Here is a 24278-nt window from a genome sequence, read left to right as displayed (position 1 = left end):
TAGGAGATTCTCAACTGTGACTCAGTATTAATCCATTTGAGGACTTCAGGTCATTCTTTTTCATTTGTTCCCTGTTTTAAGGCAATTCGTGCTCTTATAAGTCATTTTTACCACATGAAAAGTTTTATAATAGATAGTGTCATATATCCTCATGCATAGTTGCCCTTTTAAAGTAAAAAATAAAGGCCATATAATGCAATTCGGTGGAGAAAGGCTAGCATTTTCTACTCATGTGCTGAAACAACTAAATATTCGCATGTAAAACAATGAACTTGTATCAATATATTGTGCTGCATCCAGTAATTTACCAAAAACTGGATCATAGACCTAAACGTGTCACCTAAAACAAACATTTCTAGAATAAAATATAGGAGAGAATCTGTGTCCTTTGGTTAGGCAAAGATTTCTTAGAAACAACATTGAAAGCATGATGCATAAAATAAAATATTGAAATTGGTTTCAGGAAAAGTAAGAACTTCTGTACTTCAAGACACTATTAAGAGGATGAAAAGTCGGGCCACATTTGCAAGTCATATATTTGATTTAAAAAAAAGACTTGCATATAGAATATATGAAGAACAGACAGCCAAATTAAATATAGGCAAAAATATTTTACAGATACTTCAGAAATAAGATATGGAGATAGCAGATAAACACATGATAAAACTAGTCAACATCATTATTTATTGGGAAACTACAAATTAAACCAACAGTGAAATATCAGAGTGTTAAAAATTTTAAAAGACTGACCATACCAACTGTTGGCAAGGATATAAACTAACTAGAATTCTCATATACTTATGTTTATAATACAAATTGTATACCTTTATGAAAAGAGTTCAACAATATTTTTTAAGGGATAAACATACCTCTACAAAATGAATCAGCCATTTCACTCCTCTAAATATTTACCCAGGAGAAATGAAAGCATATGTTTATACAAAGACTTCTCAAGGAATGTTCATAACAGCTTTGTTTGTAATTAACAACAACTGGAAATAACCCAAATAAATCCAGGTGAAGGGATAGACAAATTGTGATATATCAACACAATGAAATACTACTTAGCAGTAAAAAATTGTTGAAGCACCTAACAATATGGATGAAACTCAACATAATTTTTGCTTAAAGGCAAACAGAAATGAGCATATATTGCATGATTCTACTTTTATAAATTTCTGGAAAGTAAAGACAACTTTATAATGGCAGGAAGTGTATCACATATTGCCTAGGGACAGAGGATAGAGCGCATGTGTGTAGGGAAGATCAGAAATAGGAATTTTTGTCAAAGAGCATGAAGAAATTTTGAGGGCAATACATATGTTCCTTATCTTAATTGTGGTAATAATTTCATGAGGTATACATTCGTCAAAACTCATCAAGTTGTCCATTTGGGAATATGTGCTGTTTATTCTATATCAGGTGCACCTCAATAAAGCTGTTTAGAAAATCATGTCAGCTTACATATCTGGTATATTAGTAACTAAGCCCTTTGTGTGGCCTTCTTCCCTGCCAACCATCCCTTGCCTTATTTCTAATGTAATCTGGAAGTGTTAATGATTTAATGAAAATTAAGTATCTTGGGATGCACAGACCCTGAAGCTGGCATAACTGCTGATAATGTCAACGATTTCAACAATAACTAACATCAGAACTGAAACCGTTGACAGTAGAAGAGCAAAGTGTTCACATATTTTAAGTATAAATTTTTATACCAAAAATGTCATTTAATTCTATAATTTCAACTATGAAATAAGCACAGATTTATGCACAAATATATACATATATTGTGACACTCACAGTCAGTTATCTACCAAACTTTTTCACCTAAACACTGTGGGTAAATAGCATTCACAACCACTTTCCTTCCCCTAAATGTCTTTCCTTCCCCTAAATGTCTTTCCTTCTTCTTGTTTTACTTAGCTGAGTAAATGGTAGCACAATTCACCTTATTGTCCATCTCTATAACTTGAGCACCTTTCCTAATTTTTTCCTAAACTTATTGTTTCCATAGATAGAATCAGCCACCATGACTCATTGATTCCTTCTCCTACTTATTTCTAGAATCCCTCTGCAAATGACCGTCCCCATGTTATTGGTGTTATGCAGAAGCTCAATTTTCTATTCTGGATTACAGAAATGGCTTTTCATATTCTTTGTTGAACAAACTAGCACATCATTGTTGCAGGAAAAGATATATGAATGGAAATTATGTTGCATACTTTTTGTTCCATAATTCCACCACCCAATTCCTTTCCCTTACTCCATATTTTTGTTGAAGTAACATGGAAGTGAACAATGTAATACTAAATAAACTATAGGTAGAAAATTCCTCTTAAACCACTACAATGTCCACACTGCTGATGTAGGTACTGTATAGTGAACACTCAGACCTTTTCCTTTCCTTTCCTTTCTTTGCCTTTGCCCTTGCCCTTCTTTTCCCTCCTTTTCTCTTGGTTGACATTAATTTTCTTTCAAGCAGACTGCTATGAATAGCTTTGCACATTTATCTCATAAGTGCTTTCCAGTGTACTTCAATAGAATTTTAAAAAGTACAATTCCAATGTGTTGCAAACTGTCTTAAGCGAAGTAAACTGTTTACAGATATTGATACTTTTTGTTAGAAATAATTGGCCACATTTTTCACATGCGTTCATGGAACATTTACAAAAGCTGACCATGTACTAGGCCATAAACAGGGTCACAAAAATTTGAAGGATTTGGTTTAATACAATCTAGTGTTGTACTACAATGCGATAAAGCTAGGAATTATTTTAGAAGAAAATGTAAAATAAATACCTTCTAAATAATATCAAATAAAATTTAACAGAAAAGGGAACGTATTTGGGACTCCATGACAGTGAATAACCGTCACTGAAAACAAAACTTTAGAAAAGTATCTAATGTAATAACTAGATAAAAATATATTGCTTTAAATGTTTCTGTAAGGAAAGAAGAAAAACTGAAAATTAATGAGCTAAGTTTTCCCCAAAGTTAGAAAAACGACAGAGTAAGCCAAATAATGTGGAAAGAGAAAATATAATTGTGTGTAGGTATATGTATGTAAAATAAACAAATTCAAGAAAATGACAAATATTACATTAATGATAGTGGTTACCTGTGTGTAGAAGAGGATAAAATACATTTGGCAACATATACAGTGGGTTTAAACTGAGTTGGTCATGTTTTATTTCTTAACATGGGTAGTGCATATGTGTACCCTTGCATTATTTTTTGCTTTTTATGTATCTGAATATTTTATAATAAAATTTAAAAAGTTTACCTACCAATCTTCCTGATTAGTAATTTACTCAGTACTTATTTATCTTTAGTGAAATTTTCTTTGGATTTCAAAATATCATTTGTTCAAATTAGTATTCTAGATATTTTCTCCTTAGTCATTATTGTTTTTCAAAAAACATCAGTTTTGTTCTTTAGCATCATATCTAGAATATCTAAGAGGAACTGCTATAGTTTTAAGAAATAAATATGCAGTATATCCAGTTACAGCTTTTTTATTATTGTGTAAATTTAAGGGGTACAAGTGCAGTTTTTATGTATGTGCATATCACATAAAGGTGAAGTTTGGGCTTTTGGCCTAACCATCACCCAAATAATGTACATTGTACCATTAAGTAATTCAAGTTTTTAAAGTTAACTTTACTTATACTTTTAACCTTTCAACCTTTTTTATCATTATTTTATCTGCTCTAGATCACGTTTTCTGTTCTTTATGAAAAAATAATAAAATGTTACTTTTAAAGGGACTGATTTGTAATAACCCTGAAGACAAATCAAGCACAATTAAGTGCATATAAATTGACACTGATTATAATAAATGGTTATATAAAATTATTTTAGCATACATATTATATAATGTGACATAAGCTATTCTTTTGTTTCTTTCTCTCTTTTGGACCTTAATTTTCAGTTAGTCATTGGCTTACATCTTATATCCCACTGTAGTGGTAGAAATTAATGGGATAAAAGTACTCTATTCAAAGACAAATTATCTTTTCACTGATATACTTCAGTAAGTGCAAATTCCCTCTGCACTTACTAAAAGGCTTAGAACAGTAGAAAAGTGCTAGTTAACTGAAATTGTGTTTCCTTTCTTATACCATAAAACTTTCATTTATTTCATCTGTTAAACCTTTTTGTAAATACAGAAATTTTGAAGCTATTCGGTATTACGTGATACATATTTTGGCATTGTTGCTATTCTGGATTTCTTCCATGATACTTTAATTTTGTGGTTCAGTGAGCAAAACTGAGTTCTGTAGGAGGACTTGTACTTAAAACAGTCAGGGGCGCACTGCCTGATGAGACATTCAATCTTTTCCCTTGATGAGGGTGTCCAGTCAGAAAAGCCCTTTTGTTTTTAAACCCAGGAAAGGTTTTAGAGAAAATTACCACACAAACAGTAAAAAGCAGCTTAGGGTTTTGCAGTTCCATATAGCGTCACAATCAAATACGTGTTAGGTAAATGTGTTGGGAAACTATTGATTGTAATGATAAAATAGATGTTTTTGTTTTCATCGTTTAACTTTGCCAATTCAAACAGAATAATGTTATGGAATTCCATATCAGAGAGTAAGTTAACAATGACATATTTTATGCTATTAAATCCTCAAAACAACTAAATAAAGTCAGTCTTAGTAATTTTCATGTTTAGATGAGAAACTTGAGCATTAGGAAAGTTAGCTAATATCTCCAGTGACACATAGATGTTAAGAGGTGCATTTGGGATTCAAACTCATGTCTGATCCACAAGTCCTATAATAAAACAAATATTCTAATACAATAAGACAGACTGTATAATTCAATTAATCAGAAATATTTATTAAGTGAGTAGTATTTGGGAGGCAGCATTCCTGGTAGAGAAGTAGATATAAATAATAAATTCCTAAATAATAAACTACTATTCTTACTACAGTTCTTTAGTTTTTCAGTTACCATAAACTAGTTGTCCCAGATATTTTCTTAGCTATCCCCAGGCCAGCTTTTCATGCAGGATTTTTTGTGGACCACATTAGAGAAATATTTTCTTTACAAATACAAATTCAAATTACATTAACCAACAAAGTTATATTATTATAACATATAATTAAGACTAAATATAGAGCATAACAGAGTATACAGTGATATTACAAGTAATATCTTACAAATTGAAAATATATTAACCAATACATTATAAATATATAAATTATATATCACATAATTATGAGCTAATAAATTATACTAACCAATCTACAAATAGAAATTATATTATCCAATAAAGTTATGTTATTAAAACATAAGCATGACTAAATATAGAATATAACAGAGTACACAGTAGTATTACAAGTAATATAATAGCTAATTTTTACGTTTTGATTTTGACTTTTAGAATTTCAAATGTCTAAACATATATTCTCACTTATTGAATTGGTTGTTTTAATGATATATTTTAAGAGCTTGTGTGGCAATATCTTATTTATTAATCATTTTCAAGTTATTATCTGTGATTTGTTACTTACAAATGGAGTTTACAGTTACTAATGGAGTTTAGAGAGTGCGTGTGATTTCTGTTGGACTTTTCCTATTCCAGCCCCAACTCAGATGTCCACTCTTTTGGATTAGTTTCTGGATAGCTAGATAAAGAGAAACATTTTGTGTCCTAACCCCACTGACAAATAGACCTAGAAAAATGTGGCTGATTCCATTCTTAATGTTCTAGTTTATATTATCATCTATTCTGCTAATTCTGGTCAACTGACGTTACTAGCTGTTCTTTATTTTCTTTCTTTCAAGTTCTTATAACACAGATTTTGTTTTTTCTTGACTAGCTGAAGCCGGATTTCTGTGGAGCACCACCCTCCCCGCTGTGCTCCACTGCACTTGAGTCGTGACTTTCTCCTAGTTCCTTCCAGTTCCTTTCAATTAGGGGCTTCTTAGTCTATTTTGTACTTCTATAGCAGAATACCACAGACTGAGTAATTTATAATAAGCAGAAAGTTATTAAAATAAAGTAATTTATAATAAGCAGAAATAAGCTCATAGTTTTAGAGGCTAGAAAGTCCATTATCAAGGTGCTGGCCTCTGGTAAGGGCCTTCTTGCCTTGTCATCACATGGTGGAAAGCTGAAGAGCAAAAAGGGAGAGGGCAAGAGGGGGCAGAACTTGCCTTTTCATAACAGCTTTAATTCCACCCATGAAGGTGGAGCCCTCATGACTTAATCACCCATTAGAAGTCCACTCTTTTAATATTGTTACAATGGCAATTACATTTCAACATGAACTTTCGTAGTGGATACATATTCAAACAGTAGAGGGACTTCTCCTCAAAGAATAGCTCATCTTGAAAATCTTTCCCTCCTAAAAATCTAGGCAATGCTTACCTTGGGACTGCCACCTCCTACAAGAGAGGACTCCGTGCCACATGAGTACATTTCCTTCTAGATCTACCCTACAAAAATCCTAGCTTCGTACCGTATTATTCCTTTCAATTAGAGGAGACTAAGCCAGTCATAGCCACTTATAAGGAATTATATCATTTGTTATCAGTTAAAAATTAATGTGTAGATTGAGAATCATTTCTAGAAAAATAGCTAAAACTTTCCCAGACTGACTTACTGATAGCTGAAGGGAAGGGATTTTCTGATTTTCTCTTGGAGCAGAGAGAAAAATCAGAAAAATAGTTTGTTTAGTGATAGCTGAAAAGTAGAGGAAACAATTTGCTGTCCATCTGCCAAATTAGAGAACATTCTAATTTGAGAAAGAAGTCCTAAATACCTAATTAACAGGTCCTATCCTAAAAAGATCTAGGCACAATACAAATGGAAATGCTGAACCGAGCGGAAACATAGAGAAGCAGACGAAACGTCCCTCAATACTTCTGGGCATCTGTTTTTTAATCTATAAAATAAATGGATTGAATAAAATATCTACAAAATAACTTTCCACTTAAATAACTTATAATGAATATCCTGTCCAGGAGACCACCTGAAACCTGGGCTCTCAGAAACCGATTACTGTAAGGCCTTATATTTATTTAAAAGAATGTGTTTATAGGCCAGGCATGGTGACTCATGCCTGTAATCCCAGCACTTTGGGAGGCTGAGGCAGGCAGATCGTGAGGTCAGCAGTTCGAGACCAGCCTGGTCAACATGGTGAAACCCGATCTCTACTAAAAATAAAAAAAATTGCCAGGCATGGTGGTGGGTGCCTGTAATTCTAGCTACTTGGAAGGCTGAGGCAGGACAATTGTTTGAACCCAGGAGGCAGAGGTTGCAGTGAGCTGAGACCATGCCATTGCACTCCAGGCTGGGCAACAGAGCGAGACTCTATCTCAAAAAAAAAAAAAAAAAAAAAAAAAAAAAAAAAAAAAAAAAAAAAAGAATGTGCTTATAGGGATTAATATTAGTTAACTGGAAAATTTATATCTATCTCTACCTCTAATGCCTACATCTCTATGCCTATCTCTAATCTATATCTCCACTTTCATTAAGCAGTAGGTCTTATGCTTATTTTTGAAATTTATCTATTGGAAAATACTGACTGTCTACTAAGAAAGATGCTAAGTACATAGAACCATTAATAATCTTTCTTCTAATACATTTATGTGTATGTGGAGCGGTTATGGGGAATTTGGGATATTTAATCTTTAATTCGGTGGTACTGTCTGAGGATGTCAGCTATGAAAGAAATAGAACACAGTATAATTGTGTTCAGAAAAGAATAAGATAATTTCTGGCTAAAGAGAAGAGAATGTTACAATCAGAATGCAGCTGAATTTCCACAGGTAAGATGAATGAGATGAAATTACAGAGAAAGATAAGGATGAGAGCAAAGGCCCAGAGGCTAAAAGGCAAGGGATATATTCAAAGGAGGGTAAATAGTTCAGTTTGACTCAAGTAAAATATTAATAGCAAAATATGAGCCTGAATATCAGAGCATATTGAAAGAATGATAAATATTAGTTTAAATTCGTTGGCCCTGGGAAGCAATTGAAGGATTTTAGCAGAGAAAATTTATGTCGTTTATAAAACATGGCGAACAACAATAGATTGGAAAAGGGGCTGAATACAGGAGTAAAAAAAATGTTTAGAAACTATTATTTAGTCAAAATTCAAATAGTATCAGAAAAGAGAAAGGAGAATCACTTAGACCTAGTGACTCATCGCATAATAGAAGGTAGGGAAAAAACATGATTCTAAAATGGCTGTAAGAATAGTGCACACCTTTGGTTAAAATAGCAGGGAAAAAGCAATCGTGCAGCAAAGACAAGTATGGTGTTGAACATGCAAGACTTGACTTAAAGAGATTTTGCTTAGAAATATTCTAGATTCATTTGCAAAGAGATAAATATTGAATAGGACGTTCCTTGTTTGTTGTTGTTGTCATTGTAGTTTACAACATTTTGGGGGATAAGACTAATTTTATGTTAAATAAGCAAACTGAAGCTCAGGTGGGTCACATGACCTGTTAAAAGTTACATAGCCAGTCAGTGACAACACCAAGACACAAACGTTGTTTCAAGTCTAAGGTATAGCATAGGCTTTCTGAAGCTTTTGTTAGAGAAACAGAAATTGAGAGAATGATACTCTAAGGATTTTGTTGGTTTGCATGTTTGTCATAACATTAAAAAGGGAGACCATGACGCCAAGTGAAAGTAAGTTTTATCTGCTGATGACCCAGGGTTTGTGAAGAGACCCAGGGTTTGTGAGCGGATTAATAAGAAATGGAACCAAAGTACAAATTTGCTCAGGAAAAGAAAAGAACTATTCTTCCTTTGAGACTGAAAGGAAGTCATAGCAATGAAGTCATTGGGGTATGACACAAGAAACTGGGGCATTTTGGTTATGAGTGGAAGATGTAGAAATTTTATGAAGTAATGGGTTGAACATATGAATTTTTGAGAAAAAGCAGAAGACCAGATGAGGATAAATAGCATAACTATATAGTGATATCAACCATTGAGTTTCATGACTTTCTAAAGCAATGATTAAAATCCAAGAGATCATATTTACTTAATGAATATCTCATAAATAAAGTAGTATTAAATTACCTATAAATTAAAACTGGTATATTCTGGTCAAATTTAGTTTTACATTGTAAAATGTAATGTGTTGTTTGCAGATGGCCAATTAAGACTGTCATTTTGCTCTGTACTTTTCCTTAGAAGTTTTTCTTCTTAGAGCCTGACTGCAGCTCTGATACTCACTCACTGGAAGGTTGTTCCAAATTGACCTCCCTCAATAAGCCATGCACACCTTTACTTCTCTTAGTTAGCAGTATAAAACAATAGAATAAACAGAAACATAATGACGAATATAAACACTTACAATAGACTACATTTCTAGTGAAATTCGGACTTTATTTATTCATCATGAAATGGTACTTAGATGTACCAAACAGCACTAGAACAAAGTATGAGGTGTAATACATCAAATTATAAGTTACAGAAGGGATAAATCACATTATATGACACTGGTCAAGAAAGGTTTAAAGGATATCTTTTGGCTTTAGAGGCACATAGAATAAGAAATTATTAGCAAATTAGAAGTGGGAGAGATATATCTCTAGAACAATGCATAAACTAATTTGAAATATGTTTATGTAAGTAAAATTAATATTGCTGGAAAAATTGGTTGGCATTAGATTGTAGAGACTAATATTATTCATAAAATGAAGACAATAAATGTTAAGCAATATTTGATGTATTCCAGCTGGGGTGTTTGAGTGATTACTTTGGAATGGAAAGAGAATAGAGAAGAAGAGAACAGACAGAAGACATCATGATTCAGATGCATGTTAAATATCAACTGACCTCATCAGGCCAATGGCCTGATTAGGGAATTGAAAGAAAAGGGGAAAAAATCATGTAAAAGAGATTTAAAAGAGAAAAAGAATTTTCTCTTCACAAAGAAAATAATAAATAATGGCATGTGGGAATTAAAGTGATTCGTATATTTGAACAAGCATTCTGGTATAAATAGAGTGTAGGTGAAGTGGCTGGAAATGAAGTCGGAAGAGATAGTCAAAGCTAACATGCAAAAAGGTTATGTTAACCAACTTGAAATTTATCTTGCAGAAAATGGAGACTCAGTAAAGTTGTCTTAAGTAGAAGAAGAGACAGAAGTAAGATGAAAGGAAAGTTTTGCAGCAGCACCAGCAGAGTACATAAACTAAAGCACAAAGTTTGATCTGTATTTGGGAGATCATTCTGGAGGATGAAATCAAGAGTGCAAAAGAATAAAGAGGTTGTAAGGCAAAGGACTGTGATAAGACAGTGAAATATAACTGGTAAATTTTCTAGAGGTAGAAATTAAGATGCAGAGTGTGGCCACCTGAGAAGTTAGATAAGTGAAAAGAATTGCTAAAGAAGTTAAGAATTTATGATATATAGCTGGTGAATAGTTTCATAAGTATAGCCATTTTTGTTACCTCCCATTATGGCAAAAATGACTGGGTGTCAGTGAATGGTGAACAAAATGGTTGAAAAATGTGTGATAGATGACTAGATCTCACAGACCAGAGGATGATGAGTTATTAAAGGAAGCTTTCAGAAGAATGGGCTGGAAATCGGCAACAGGGATCCAGGAGAATGCTGGATCTGATAAATGGAGTATGGAGAAAAATGAGAATCCTTTTAGAAGGATGTGAGGAAGGTGATATTATCAGAAATATGTCAAGAAGTGGACAGAGAATTTTAGCAGATGGTTACATCTCTAGAGGGATTTCTTGGCAATGCAAAATGAGAAAATCCTGAAGGCAATGAATCCTTTACCCATTTTTAAAAGACATGTTCCAAAACACCTTTTGGTTCCAATTTCAGAGCCTAACAGATCCTTCACCTCATACTTCAGATAACACCAGAAATTCTAGAAATAATTGTTGGAAGATCAGCAGGTGAAGAGTTGGGCTGATTTGGAGGTAACCTGAGGAAAGTTAAGCAGGAGAGTGGAAGGACACCTGGAGGGTGGAGGGACAAATACAAATTTACAAATAATAGGCTTAATAAGATTTCCACCCCGTCCTTTTTCTCAGAGTATTTACTTTAGAAACTTTGTAAGTACTTTCCTCTCTCTTTGAAAATGTATATAAAACCTTTTGAAGGTGGCTTTTGTCAGCTTTATGACCCAGTAATGTCTTTATCAAGACCTGGGAACCAGCTCTTTGAAATGTAAACTCCTGTCTGAGTTTCTGGGGGAGGATAGGATCCCAACTTCTGTGAGTGCATTGCTCTAAGTTTAAAAACTACCCATGTCATGAAGATATGAGACGTTTGCTTTTCCTCTGGATAAAGTCAATTAGCTAACACAGATGGTCACCCCAACTACCAGATAAAGTTTGCATAAACTGTGTGTCACAAATGGTGCTGTCAGGCCTTCTTACTTGAGCACTTCCAAGTGCTTACTTACTTTCAAGATATTATTTATCTTGAAAACTTGTATGTAATGGGTTGTATGTACTTGACTATATAAAAAGGTTAATTTCTTTCTTCTTTGTAGTCATGTAGTGGATTACCTGTGATGCATATATCGCATTCTGGCTTAATGCTCACTCAATAACAAAAGCGTCTTTACTCTCTACTGCCTTTGTTGAGGGGATTTCTGGGTTGGGAGATTTTGTTTGTAATTATATTTCTCCAACAACAACTGGGTAGGGATTGTTCATCAAAAGGACCTTAATGTAACCAACAGACATCAAATCTCTAATTATTATTTTGGGCAATATTGTTACAGGAATTCTTTGTAACTTTCTTATCTAGGTGTCTTGTTAGCAATTGATAATTGTGACCCATGGAACTTGATTTAAACATAAGCATAGGTGGTGGCTGGACAAGGTCACCTCAAAGTTTCTTTGAGCACAAAGAGTCTATGATTTTCTCATGGAATAGGAAAGCCTGATTCAATCAACTTCTCCTATGCATTCATTAACACATTATGTACAAAATCTATTAATGATTACTTTTGAATCAATAAATGTTACTGTTGCTTACAGTAGTTCACCCTTATCTGAGGTTTCTTTTTCCACAATTTCAGTTACCCATGCTCATACTTGGTCTAAAATGTTAAAAAGAAGATTCCAGAAATAAACAATTTATAAGCTTGCTTGTTTTGTTTTAGACAACATTTTAGAGGGTTTATGTCCTCTCTCCCTAGAACTATATCCTTTAATCCACACTTGGGGATAATTGATGGCATTGTTCAGGAAGGTAGCTCAAATGGGTTGAAGCTGTCATTTTTTATCCAGGAAGATAGACACGACATCAATTTTTTTTTTTTTTTTTTAATGCTGGTTTCCAGGGAACCTGCTCCTGCTGAATGGGGCCTGATAGAAATTCCAGATAGAACTCTCATGAATTCTGCTGAACCATAAAGTGCCACTTAACAGACAATTTGCACAGTCTGTGAACTGCTCCCATTCACTAAACTTCTTTTTTAGCTGTTGCAAACTTTATCTCATCAAACTCTTATCTTCTTACTACACAGAGCAGCATTTTAAATGATACATTTTAGGAAAGAAGGAGGAGAGAAGGCATTTCATGAATAACTGAAACCGGACAACAGCTAAGAAGATGCCTGTCTGTCTTATGGCAATAGAGATCCAAACCCTGAATCTTGACTTATTCTAGGACTGTCTGATCCTTTTCACCTATTTAGGATCTCTTATCACTATCATATATTTGCAAGGTGACCCATGAGTCTTTTTCCAGGTGTCACTGTGAATGTCAAAAGTTTTAAATTGCATGCCGTTCTGAGTAGTGAGATGAAAGCTCATGCAATCTTGCCCAGGAAGTGAATCATTCCTTTGTTCAGCCTGGTCACACTGTATACATTACCTGCCTGTGTTAGTCACTTAGTTGTCCTCTCCATCATCAGATAGAAAAAACATATTATATTTAGAGTTTGGTACTATCTGAGGTTTCAGGGATCCACTGGGGATCTTGGATCCCTGTAGACAAGAGGGGATTATTGTACTAATATTTTAGGCCTAGTTTACATTTAGGATAACACAGGTAACATTTTTCTGTGTGTGCACCAGCTATCAAAAAATAGATGGGGCAAGTTTTAAATTTTGACTTTTGGTTACTGATGAAATCCCCTGCCAAATATTTTCATTGCCTATTTTGTCTCTCCTTGTAGTGTTTCTCTTCTTCCCCCTACCCCCCGGCTTTTTTTTTTTTTTTTTTTTCTCTTGGAGTCTTTTCATTTCCCACTAATTTGTTATCTATCAAAATAATGCTGACATATTTCTTATATATATAGTTCCTTGGAAATTCACACTGGTGTCTTTGCTTCCTTCTGGTTAAGGCTCCAGTTTCATTCTAATCTCTATAATCTCTTTGGCATCATTCATTTTCTTAGAAGTCTCTCTATATGCATGCCAAACTAACGAGAAATACTTTCTCAATCTCTGTTAGCATGCATAAAATTCCTTAGTTCTTCTCCTCTTGTCCTCAAACATAATTTCTGTTTATCTGGGCCTCCTGAGTTCTGGTAGACTCAGCAGCAATCCCTGACAAGGTACGTACTGTGGAAAGCCTGCTTGTTAAATAAAGAATTCCAAGTCTCACACCATCCTGCCCAGATGAACCACTATTTAGTCTTCATTTGTTATTGGGTTGACAGCACTAAACAAAGAGTTCCTGCTTCACGTGATAGCTCTTAAAAATTGTTTTAATTACTGCTTTTGATACTGCACAGTAACTACATCCCCCAGACAAACTACTGGAGATGCAAGGATTACAATGGGAGTAGAATAGGTAATGTTTGCCTCCAGAACAATGAACATAATGAATGAAATATGGGACGGGCGCTGCTGAAAGGCTTTTAGGTTTTATCTTTTTGCGCTTGGAAAGATTTCTTGTTCATTTTCCACCTCTGGTTTAAGAAGGCAAAGAAACAATGGCCTCTTAACAGTGTTTTTGAGATGACCTTTCTGTCTTCAGTGTCTGGATAGAAAACTATAGCTCCCTGGAGCTAGAATCAAAGAAACTTTGTGGGGGGGGGGGGGGGGGAAGGGGCAGTAAAGCCCCCAGGCAGATAAGGCCTTGGACCATTATTTCCAGAAAGAATATAAACAGAAGTTCCAGAAATAACATAAAGTCAGACTTCATGAACTATTCATCACATCTGATTTAATGGGATCATTATAACTGGCATTCAGCATGCGTTAATAGCATCTAAGACACAGATGCTTCTTTTTTTTTTTTGACTGCTGAATGAATAATGGTCCATGATTTAGGTTTTCTTAATGGCTCCTTAATATCCACTCTTTTGGCAAGAAAAGCTGGTCAAATGTATGACATTTATTTTATATTAGCAGCATGGAAAATGTGCATGTTTGTAATCAAGGTATATTTTTACATTATATCTCTAATGATTTTTTATGAAAAGTAGATGGTTACAAGGAGTGAATCTCCAGCTTAAGTATCAAATGGCAGCATATTAGCTAGTGACGGGAGAAAAAATGCAGATGCTAGGATAGTATTGCAGATATATAAAGCAAGCAAAAATCTTACATTTTCCCGAGTTCATCACTTTATGGAAACTTTTACAAGCTACAAATTCATGGGCTACTATTTTCCTTCTGTTTGCAAGAAATCATGTTGTACAAAAAGAGCAGATAGAAGCCATTCTTTTGTTCCACTCTCACCTATAACTTTCCCTAAAGGTACATTCTCTGTACTTTCTGGTGTGACATAAGAAGATGACGCACCATTTCCTTTGATATCTAGCCTTAAGGAAATTTCCAGATGAGCAAGAATGTTGTGTCCCATCCCCTAAAGTTTTCCTGAGCCTCCTGATCTGGGATCCTATTAATTATAAGCCTCAATTTGTTGCTGACATCAAAGGGACCCTCATGTACAGAAAGGCTCAGAGTGACGTGACAAATAAGCTACCAGACCAATAAAAGGGCTGGCTGGCACTTTTGCTGACATCATGTATTAGTTCGTTTTTATGCTGCTGATAAAGATATACCCGAGACCTGGCAATTTACAAAAGAAAGGTTTAATTGGACTTACAGATCCACATGGCTGAGGAGGCCTCACAATCATGGTGGAAGGCAAAGAGGAGCAAGTCACATCTTATGTGGATAGCAGAAGGCAAAAAAAATAAAAGAGCTTGTTCAGGGAAACTCCACCTTATAAAGCCATCAGATCTCATGAGCGTTATTCACTATCATGAGAACAGTGCAGGAAAGACCCACCCTCATAATTCGATCACTTCCCACTGACCGGGTCCCTCTCACAACATGTGGGAATTCAAGATGAGATTTGGGTGCGGACACATCCAAACCATATCACATGATGTGTATTGTTGATGTAGGCTAGAGTTACTATGACAATATAGAATAATGAAAGCTATGTAATTGGAAAAGGAACTAATTTAAACATTATGTTCCACTCCCCAGCTCAGATTGTAAAACACACATCTACTTTTGAATGTTTCAATTAAATGTTTTGGACCGCCATATAGCTTCTGTTGAAAATACTCCCTTTTCTTCCCTCTCGTCATTCCTTATGATAATCTTGAGTCCTCCAGGGTTTTCACAATTATCTTTTGGATGTATTATACAAATTTGCACTCTTGCTTCCCGGAATTTCCAACTCCATATTTCAGTGGCTTCTACCAGAGAAAAAGGAACATTACCTTACTATTTCCATGTTGGAAGGGAGCAGCTCATTTTCTCCATGTCTCTTTTCTCTCAGAACCTTCTGCATGTTTCTTGCTGGCTCCGTTTTCCAGCCCACATTTTCACTAGCTGTAACCAAGGTACATATATGCTTTCCAAAAGGAAACCCCTTTCCCATTCTCACAGTCAAAGTAATCCCATGATTAGCACAGCTTTTACATCCTGCACCCCTGCAATGACCCTGCTATGGATGTGTGGATCTAGGCTCCTGTTCAGTATTACAGTTATGATCATTAATTTTATATGTAATCTCACTTGATTTCTTTCTATTGACTCTAAAATATTTATTAGTAATCATTCCCTTGAGTACTTTACAGATAAGCAGACAGAGGAAAGAAATGTTGGAATGTGCTCAATAGTGCTGAAAACTAGGTGAAGATAATAATTTTCTGTGGAGCTTTTTGAACAGTACTTTGGGTTCTTTTTTAATAAACAGAACTCAGGAATTGGTGCTTTTAACAAGTGCTTCAGGTGGTTCCAGTGCAGTTGGTTACAAAACCTACATTTGGGAACCTCAATCAGACAACACAATTGGTTGTAACCATGGAAACTAGGTTATCCATATTTCTTTTTCTAGTTCACTTTAGTAATTGCCATTACAATTCAAAATTAGCTTCCAATTGAGAACAACGGTGTTATTTTCAGAAGTGTTAAAATGAGAACATATATTTTTTCTCAAGGCAGTTTTCTTTCAAGTAGAAAAATGAGTAAATCAGGACCCTTGTAGTTATGCTCCACTTGCAAAATTTGAGCAGGTTTGCTATTTCATTCCTGGGTTTCTTTTCATTTTTAACTTTTTGATATTATAGGTCAAGTATCATAGTAATCCATGTTTCTGTCCATGACTAAATTAAATTAACTTCAGAAGAACAGTCAGTGTTATTCTCAAACCTCAGCATTAACACCATTTCTCATCCAAATGGACATGCAGGTCAATACTAGGGTGAGGAGGCTTAATTATATTTTGTACACTTTTATATTAATATTTATTAATACTAATAGAACTAATTTTAATCTAATGGAAATCTAATTTTACTTGAATCTAATAGTTTCTCTTTAAAGACTTGTGTGCTACCTTGTTTGTAAGAATGTCAATTCATTTAAACAATAACCTCATCCCTCATACTTCTTTGAATTAGGAGTACAGGTATATAGTGTATAAGGAAACAAAAAGCATTATATTTGTCAATGTGCTTAATTATTTCTGTGACCTTGATGATAGGTAAATTATTTGAATGAGATTATTTAATTTTCTTCCTGTTTCCTTTAGTATCAAGTTGCTTCCTAGGAATTAACACAAAACACATCCTGGTGTTTACATGAATAGTTTGATTACCTGAATAAGCCATGATTGAAAATTTGACAAATTAGAAGAGCATTTCTTTACACAGTTGAATACAATTGCTCTGAAGAGATTAAATGTCTAACAACATGGAGATCAGCATAAATAGAATTGAAGACAAAACTTAACATTTCAAAAATTTGCATAGAACTATATTTCGTAAGAGAGAACACTGAATTATATGCTTTAGAGTGAATATTAAGTTCAAGCAGTGCTGTAAAAGTGTGTTTATTTTGTTGATGTTAAGCTGGATTATTTTATCCCAAGGCAAATCAGCGGGTCTGTGCAATGCCATTAGCATTTTCTAGCCACGATTTAAATAAAAGCCTAGCCCATTAGCAGGGCATGAATAGTTCTCTCTGAGCAGTGCTGGTATTGATGAATGCCTTGGAAGTATTAGCCAAAGAGATAAGGTGATAGATTGGATTTTGAAGAGTTTAGTTTTTTCCTCTTTGCTTTCTAAAGGTAGTGAAAGGAGAAGCTTAGTCTTTTTGATAAAATTCTAACCTGTCACCTCATTAATTTAAAATCAATGTAAATTTGGTTGGGAGTCTGCACTACAATTTAAGGTTGCTTAACGTTAAGTGTTATTAATAGGATGCGAGAATCAAGGAGAAGGGGGTGTGTGTGTGTGTGAGTGCACATGAACATGTGCACATGCTTAAGTAAATGTGTTTGTAATGTACTTAATAAAGGTGCTGGCGAAAAGTTAAACTAGCAGGAATTAGTGAGAACAGCCAGAATTACTGATTTGACTGGTGCTACCCAAGAAGAAAATATGCCTAACATTTTGGAGAAGGGAAATTAATAAAGAAGAAACACTAAGAAAGCAGCAAGATAGAGGAGACAGAGCCAGTATTTCCAGAAGCCAACTGGTTACCCAGAAAACACCTCCCTCTACAGGGTGCTAGACACTCTGTGGATTTACTGTATTTCTGTCTGTTCTCTGTCTTTGCATAATAAAAAACTTATTTATTTGTTGTTTAGTTCGCCAGAAACTGACAAAGCTATAGTGGGTTTGTTCAAACTATACTCTTAATAGCCTACATAATGCATGAATTACTATGTTCCTTTAATCACTTATAATTAGAAAATCGAGGGTATTATGCATTTTTGATGGTTAATGTCACTGAGATCTGATAGTCTAATAGATCCATTCCATTTCCAAGATACCTGCCCAGGAAACCTCCTTGGTTATGTCATCCCCTCTCCTAGACAAGGTTCATGACCAACTGAAAAAGTGTTTCTCTTAAACTTTCCCTTTTTCTTCTATATCATCCTGCTTTTATTAAGAAACTCCTAGTTGGGACTAAAAATAATGCAACTGACAAAACCATTGATTACATATGTCAATATATTCATTTTTATCATGATGAAAATTTTGTTATTTTTGTGTTTATGTTTCCCAGCTCATCTTACTAGAGAAGAGGCAATGTATATTCCACTGCTATATCTCTAGCAGTTACTACAGTATCTGGCCCACCATATTAGCTTAATAAATATTTAATACTTCTAACAATTTCTTTTGGAAATCAAACTTCTATTCACATATTGTCATATGCTAGGTTAATTAGTTAAGTGTGCAAATTGAAATCCCACTCCCAGGATTGGAATCCAGTTACTCCTAGTTGTGTAACCTTGGGCAAATTATTTTTGTAAAATAAGACTGATAACAGTGTCTATTTCATGAATTGTTTATAAAAGGCTGTGCTAAATACCTGGCACAGAGAAAATGTTCAATATATCTTAGCTACTAATATCATTTAAGGTGAATTATTTAATAGATGCTGCATTTCATTCATTACATGTTGATTTTCCCTAACTTAACTTAATTCTCAGAGGTTAACTTTAACTTCAATTTTTCTGGATATCTTTATCTCCTTCCCCAATCCTATTACTACAAAGAACCAGCTACAAGAAGCAAATTATAAGTCAGCTAACTTGTTTGGAAATACTGGTCAAAATGAATTGGTTGTAAACCTTCAACAAAAGCTATCTGATATCAAGACAGGTAAGTATTAAGTGGTAAGTGCTGAGATGTAATTCATCTTAACAAATACCTATTAAGAACCAACTAGATGCTTAGCAATGTGCTAGAAAAAGAAGAAAATAATTACATTTATCGATTGCCTATTCTAAACTTCCTTGTGCTCAATGCAACATACATCATCTTATTTAAGTTCTCAAAATCATGCTGTGGAGTAGGTATTCTAATTTATGTAATGATTCCAAGTCAATGCATGCTTTTCTACTTTTTTTCTACTAAAGCTCGTTGCTAGGCACAATGGAGCAGATTTAATGAATAAAGGCAGGACTTTAAACAAAACTGTCTAATAATGCATAGAATGAATGGTAGTGCTAGGACAGTGGTTTCCTACCACTTAACTCTAGCCATGGGACTCTAGCAAAATAAAAGTCCACCATATAAAATAGACCAGTCAGTGCTGCTCTGGTGGAAATAGGGGTAATGACATCAAAACCACTCGATGTCTCTTTTTCCTTTTTTACTTCATTATGAGGCAGCACTTATTTCCCTCAGCACTGAACTCTGTTAATTCAGACTGGTTGCAAAACAATTATCCCCAATTTACAGATTGAGAGTAATCTGAGCCCAAGAGATGTTAAGTAAGTGGTTGCCCCATTTCCTTATTAACCATCATTTTCCAGACAATTAGATGTGCTCAAGGAATTTTAATTCCATACTGTGTCTAAGGCCTGTTTTATAACAGAAGGAGCCATGTTGGCCAAAGCTTCTTAGATGATGCTTGTATAAAATTTATACACTGAACACTTCTTATTAAAATAAAGGAATGTATTCAAAATTTTTATTTCACCAATTGCACAAAGTATTATATCATTTTAACTATTAATATATCACTTGGAATGGTGACAGGTCTTACATGGCCTGCACAACCTCAATGAGATGACAAGATCAGGCAATGGTTAGTCAGAGGAGATTCATCTGTACAGACAAATTCTGCAGAAAGTGTGGGAGGTGCTGGCCTGCCTGGTAAGGGTTTTGGTTACATTTTTTAGACTATGGAAATAAATCAATATATTGAAATTAATGGGATCTAGATTTCTCACTGTTAGAGAAGGGACAAACAGATATGGAAAGGGTAAAGAATTTTAAAAAGCCTGTAGTATTGAATTAAAATCACAGGTGTAGATGTGAACTCACATTATATACACATACACACACATGAATGCACATATATACTATATATAAAGACACAACTAATACATGACCTGATCCTGGATTTGATCTGACCCTAGAAGGGAGAGTGCTTATAAGCCAAATATAAAACATGTGATAAAACTGTGGAATCTGGATAAAGAGTGCATGTGAGCCCTTTGTGGTATTCTTGCTAGTTATTTTGTGTTGAAATTATTTTAAAATATTACATCAGAAAGTTAATATATTATGTGTTTATTTGATTTATTAAACTTCCACATTAAAATCTAAGTTATCCCTTAAGCTTCCAAATTTAGGTTAAAAATCTAAATAGTCTACTTATAGACTTAATAAATTTTAACAACCACTTGTGGTAAGCCTATTTATTAATACAAATCACAATTTCAAATATTTTAAACTGCATTTATATATTTTATATGTAATTTCTTTTAAAATATATAAATTGAGTACTGTAAGAACAAAACATTTACATAAGCTTAATAACCATAATATAATAATATATTTATTCTCAAATGATCCAATATAACATAACACTTGTTAAAATTTCTTCTTAAAATTACAAATTTGTATTAATCAATTATATATTTTAGTTGGAATTGCCAGAATAACTTACATTAATAAACCCAAATTTACCTAAACATTAGCACACTTAAAATCTACACATTATTCTTTTGTTCTTGGATTACTCATGGTGGAAGAAGCTGGCTGCTTTGTGATGAGGGAACTTAGACCTGCGAAGAGGTCATTATAGTGAGGAACTAAGAGCTTTAGTGAATAGCCAGTGAGGAACTGAGTCCTGCCAATAACCATGTGAGTGAGAATAACATTTGATCTAGTGCTGGTTGAGTCTCCAGATGATTGAGTTCCAGCCAATGGCTTGATCGCATCCTCATGAGACTCTGAACCAGAATCATCTGATTAAGCTACTCTGTTTCTTGCCCTAAGAAATAATAAAGTTTATTTTAAGCTGGTAAACTTCGAGGCAATTTGTTTATGTAACAAGAATGGGATAAAATTTTTGCAATCTACTCATCTGACAAAGGGCTATTATCCAGAACCTATAAAGAACTCAATCAAATTTACAAGAAAAAAACAACCCCATCAAAAAGTGGGCAAAGGATATGAACAGACATTTCTCAAAAGAAGACATTTATGCAACCAGCAGACACATGAAAAAATGCTCATCATCACTCGCATCAGAGAAATGCAAATCAAAACCACAATGAGATACCATCTCATACTAGTTAGAATGGCAATCGTTAGAAAGGCAGGAAACAACAGGTGCTGGAGAGGATGTGGAGAAATAGGAACACTTTTACACTGTTGGTGGGACTGTAAACTAGTTCAACCATTGTGGAAAACAGTGTGGCGATTCCTCAAGGATCTGTAACTAGAAATACCATTTAACCCAGCCATCCCATTATTGGGGATATACCCAAAGGATTATAAGTCATGCTGCTATAAAGACATGCACACGTATGTTTATTGCGGCACTATTCACAATAGCAAAGACTTGGAATCAACCCAAATGTCCATCAGTGACGGACTGGATTAAGAAAATGTGGCACATATACACCATGGAATACTATGCAGCCATAAAAAAGGATGAGTTTGTGTCCTTTGTAGGGACATGGATGCAGCTGGAAACCATCATTCTCAGCAAACTATCGCAAGAACAGAAAACCAAATACCGCATGTTCTCACTCATAGGTGGGAATTGAACAATGAGATCACTTGGACACAGGAAGGGGATCATCACACACTGGGTCCTATTGTGGGGGAGTGGGGAGCGGAATAGCATTAGGAGATATACCTAATGCAAATGATGAGTTAATAGGTGCCAACGTGGCACATGTATACATATGTAACAAACCTGCACGTTGTGCACATGTACCCTAGAACTTTAATAAAAAAGAAAAAAGAAAAAAAACAATAGATAATTAATGTACTTGTCATGCAAATTTTCTGAGTTTGCCTTCTCAGTTCTATGGCTTACTAAATGACTGAAAGTGGCAGCTTATATGTGACTGAATTTTTGCATTCAATGCTGATAGAATGTACTGAGCCCTGTATATAGTTGTCATATCAGCGACTCCATAATTTGAAGTAGAGAACCAAAAATGAAGGCAGTCACATAAGCCCCCTTAGATTCAAACCTAGGTTGCTTCATTCTTACTTCTAATAACAAAAGGCTGCAAACTTTATCCAGTCTATTTCTATTTACTTGATTGAATTTTGTATTTCGTTGGATGTAAAGGTATATACGTTTATTCCCAACAAGGTCTAAGCATCTTTGGATTTAAAGGAATCTTGCATTTTTTTCATCTATTTTCTGCCTAACACACTATTGCTTATTTTAAATTATATTCAGTGATGTTCTGATATCTCTCATGGCTTCCTCCATTTAGGCACAACTTCTAATATTCTTGTGGTTGTATTTCTTTAGTGCAGTCATTTTCCTGTCTTATCTCTATGCCTGTATTAACTTCAGCTATTCAGCCTATCACGGTTTTCCCTTTTAGCTCTATCACAAGATCATTTATCCATTTTTCAAGGCCTAATTCTATAGAACTCTCTTCTTAACTATACTCTCTCAATGGAAGGAGAATTGTTCTTCTGTGTTTCTGAAATCTGTTGCTTGAAAATGAAAAAAAAATAGCACAAAGTTCTTCATTTTCCTCCTCTTTGTGGCCTGAATTCCAATATTAACGCATGCTGTTAAGAACAGTCAATGGATTTCACCTCTGCATACTGTATAATACATAACACTGTTGAGGGGGAAAGGATATAACCCCATTGAATCACTTTATTGTTATATAAACAACAGATTTGTTGTTGTTGTTGTGTAAAATTGTGTTAGAATTTGTTGAATAATAGCAGTAACTTGTTTCCTGTGAAGCTACTGTTATTGTTAAGCTCTAAAGAAAAAAAAAAAAAATATATATATATATATATATATCAGAATACTTAGCGCCTGGGCAATGTGAGAATGAAGCTGTCCCACATGCTAATATTGGTGGTAATGATTTCTAATATAAACATTCTTCACTAGATATTCTGCTCATAGCACTAAGTTTATTTGAGCACACAGAACCTAGGAGTGTGTAACTTGTGGTAAACATTTGGTAAAAACATGTTGAACAGATGACAATAGCAGCTCAGAGAAGTGCATAATGTTGAGAAATGAACACACACACACACACACACACACACACACACACACGCATACACTCCAAAGTTCTAAAACTGCTCAGTATTGAGTGAGATCGGTGAGGAAGTATCTATTAATTAGATCTCCAGAGTAAAGCTAGGAATCTTGAACTAAAAAAAGAATTTTCCCTTTTACTTTAGCTATAGATTTTTAGAACTGCAAATAGCAACATAGAAAAAAAGTTTTTGCCATTTAACCTGTGAAACATAAGCATAATTCATTTTCATTTTTATATGTACATGGAAAATATTTTTGCTTTTATGGATTGATTTTTTTTCTTTTATCCAAATATCTCCTGGAGTAGCTTAAAGTAAACATCACATTGACTTCATTAATTTTATGTTATTCCATAATTTGTGTTCTTATTTTCAAGTAGAAAAATTAAAGTTTCACTGCATTTTAAACTCAGTTTTTGCCTACAAATGAAAATTTGTCATTTAGTCAGATATAGCTAATGTGTAAATAAAACCTAAGCATGTGATTTTGAAACTGTGTTAGTAAAGAATGCATTTCAGTTGGGATACAATGGTGGAAAGAAAAGCGAAAGAAAACAAAAATTCTTAGGTCATGGTGTGTACCGCAACATTAAAACATTCGATTTACTGCATAATTCTCTTTGGATTATTTTACACAGTGGAAAATGTTGTATAGTATCTGTTTAGCTCTCTTGATGATTTCATGCAACATAAAGGGTATTTTTCTTTTGATACAAAACTGACAATCTATGGGTAAAATTTCAACAAACAAAATAGGGTGCTATTTCTATTTACTCTGAAAAGGACAGTATTGAAAAATACTTAGTTTTTGTAGTATACCTGATGTGACAGTCTAGATCATAGTGAC

This window comes from Chlorocebus sabaeus, chromosome 13, assembly GCF_047675955.1.
Source record: "Chlorocebus sabaeus isolate Y175 chromosome 13, mChlSab1.0.hap1, whole genome shotgun sequence".
NCBI lineage: Eukaryota > Metazoa > Chordata > Mammalia > Primates > Cercopithecidae > Chlorocebus > Chlorocebus sabaeus.
This window is presented reverse-complemented; position numbering follows the sequence as displayed.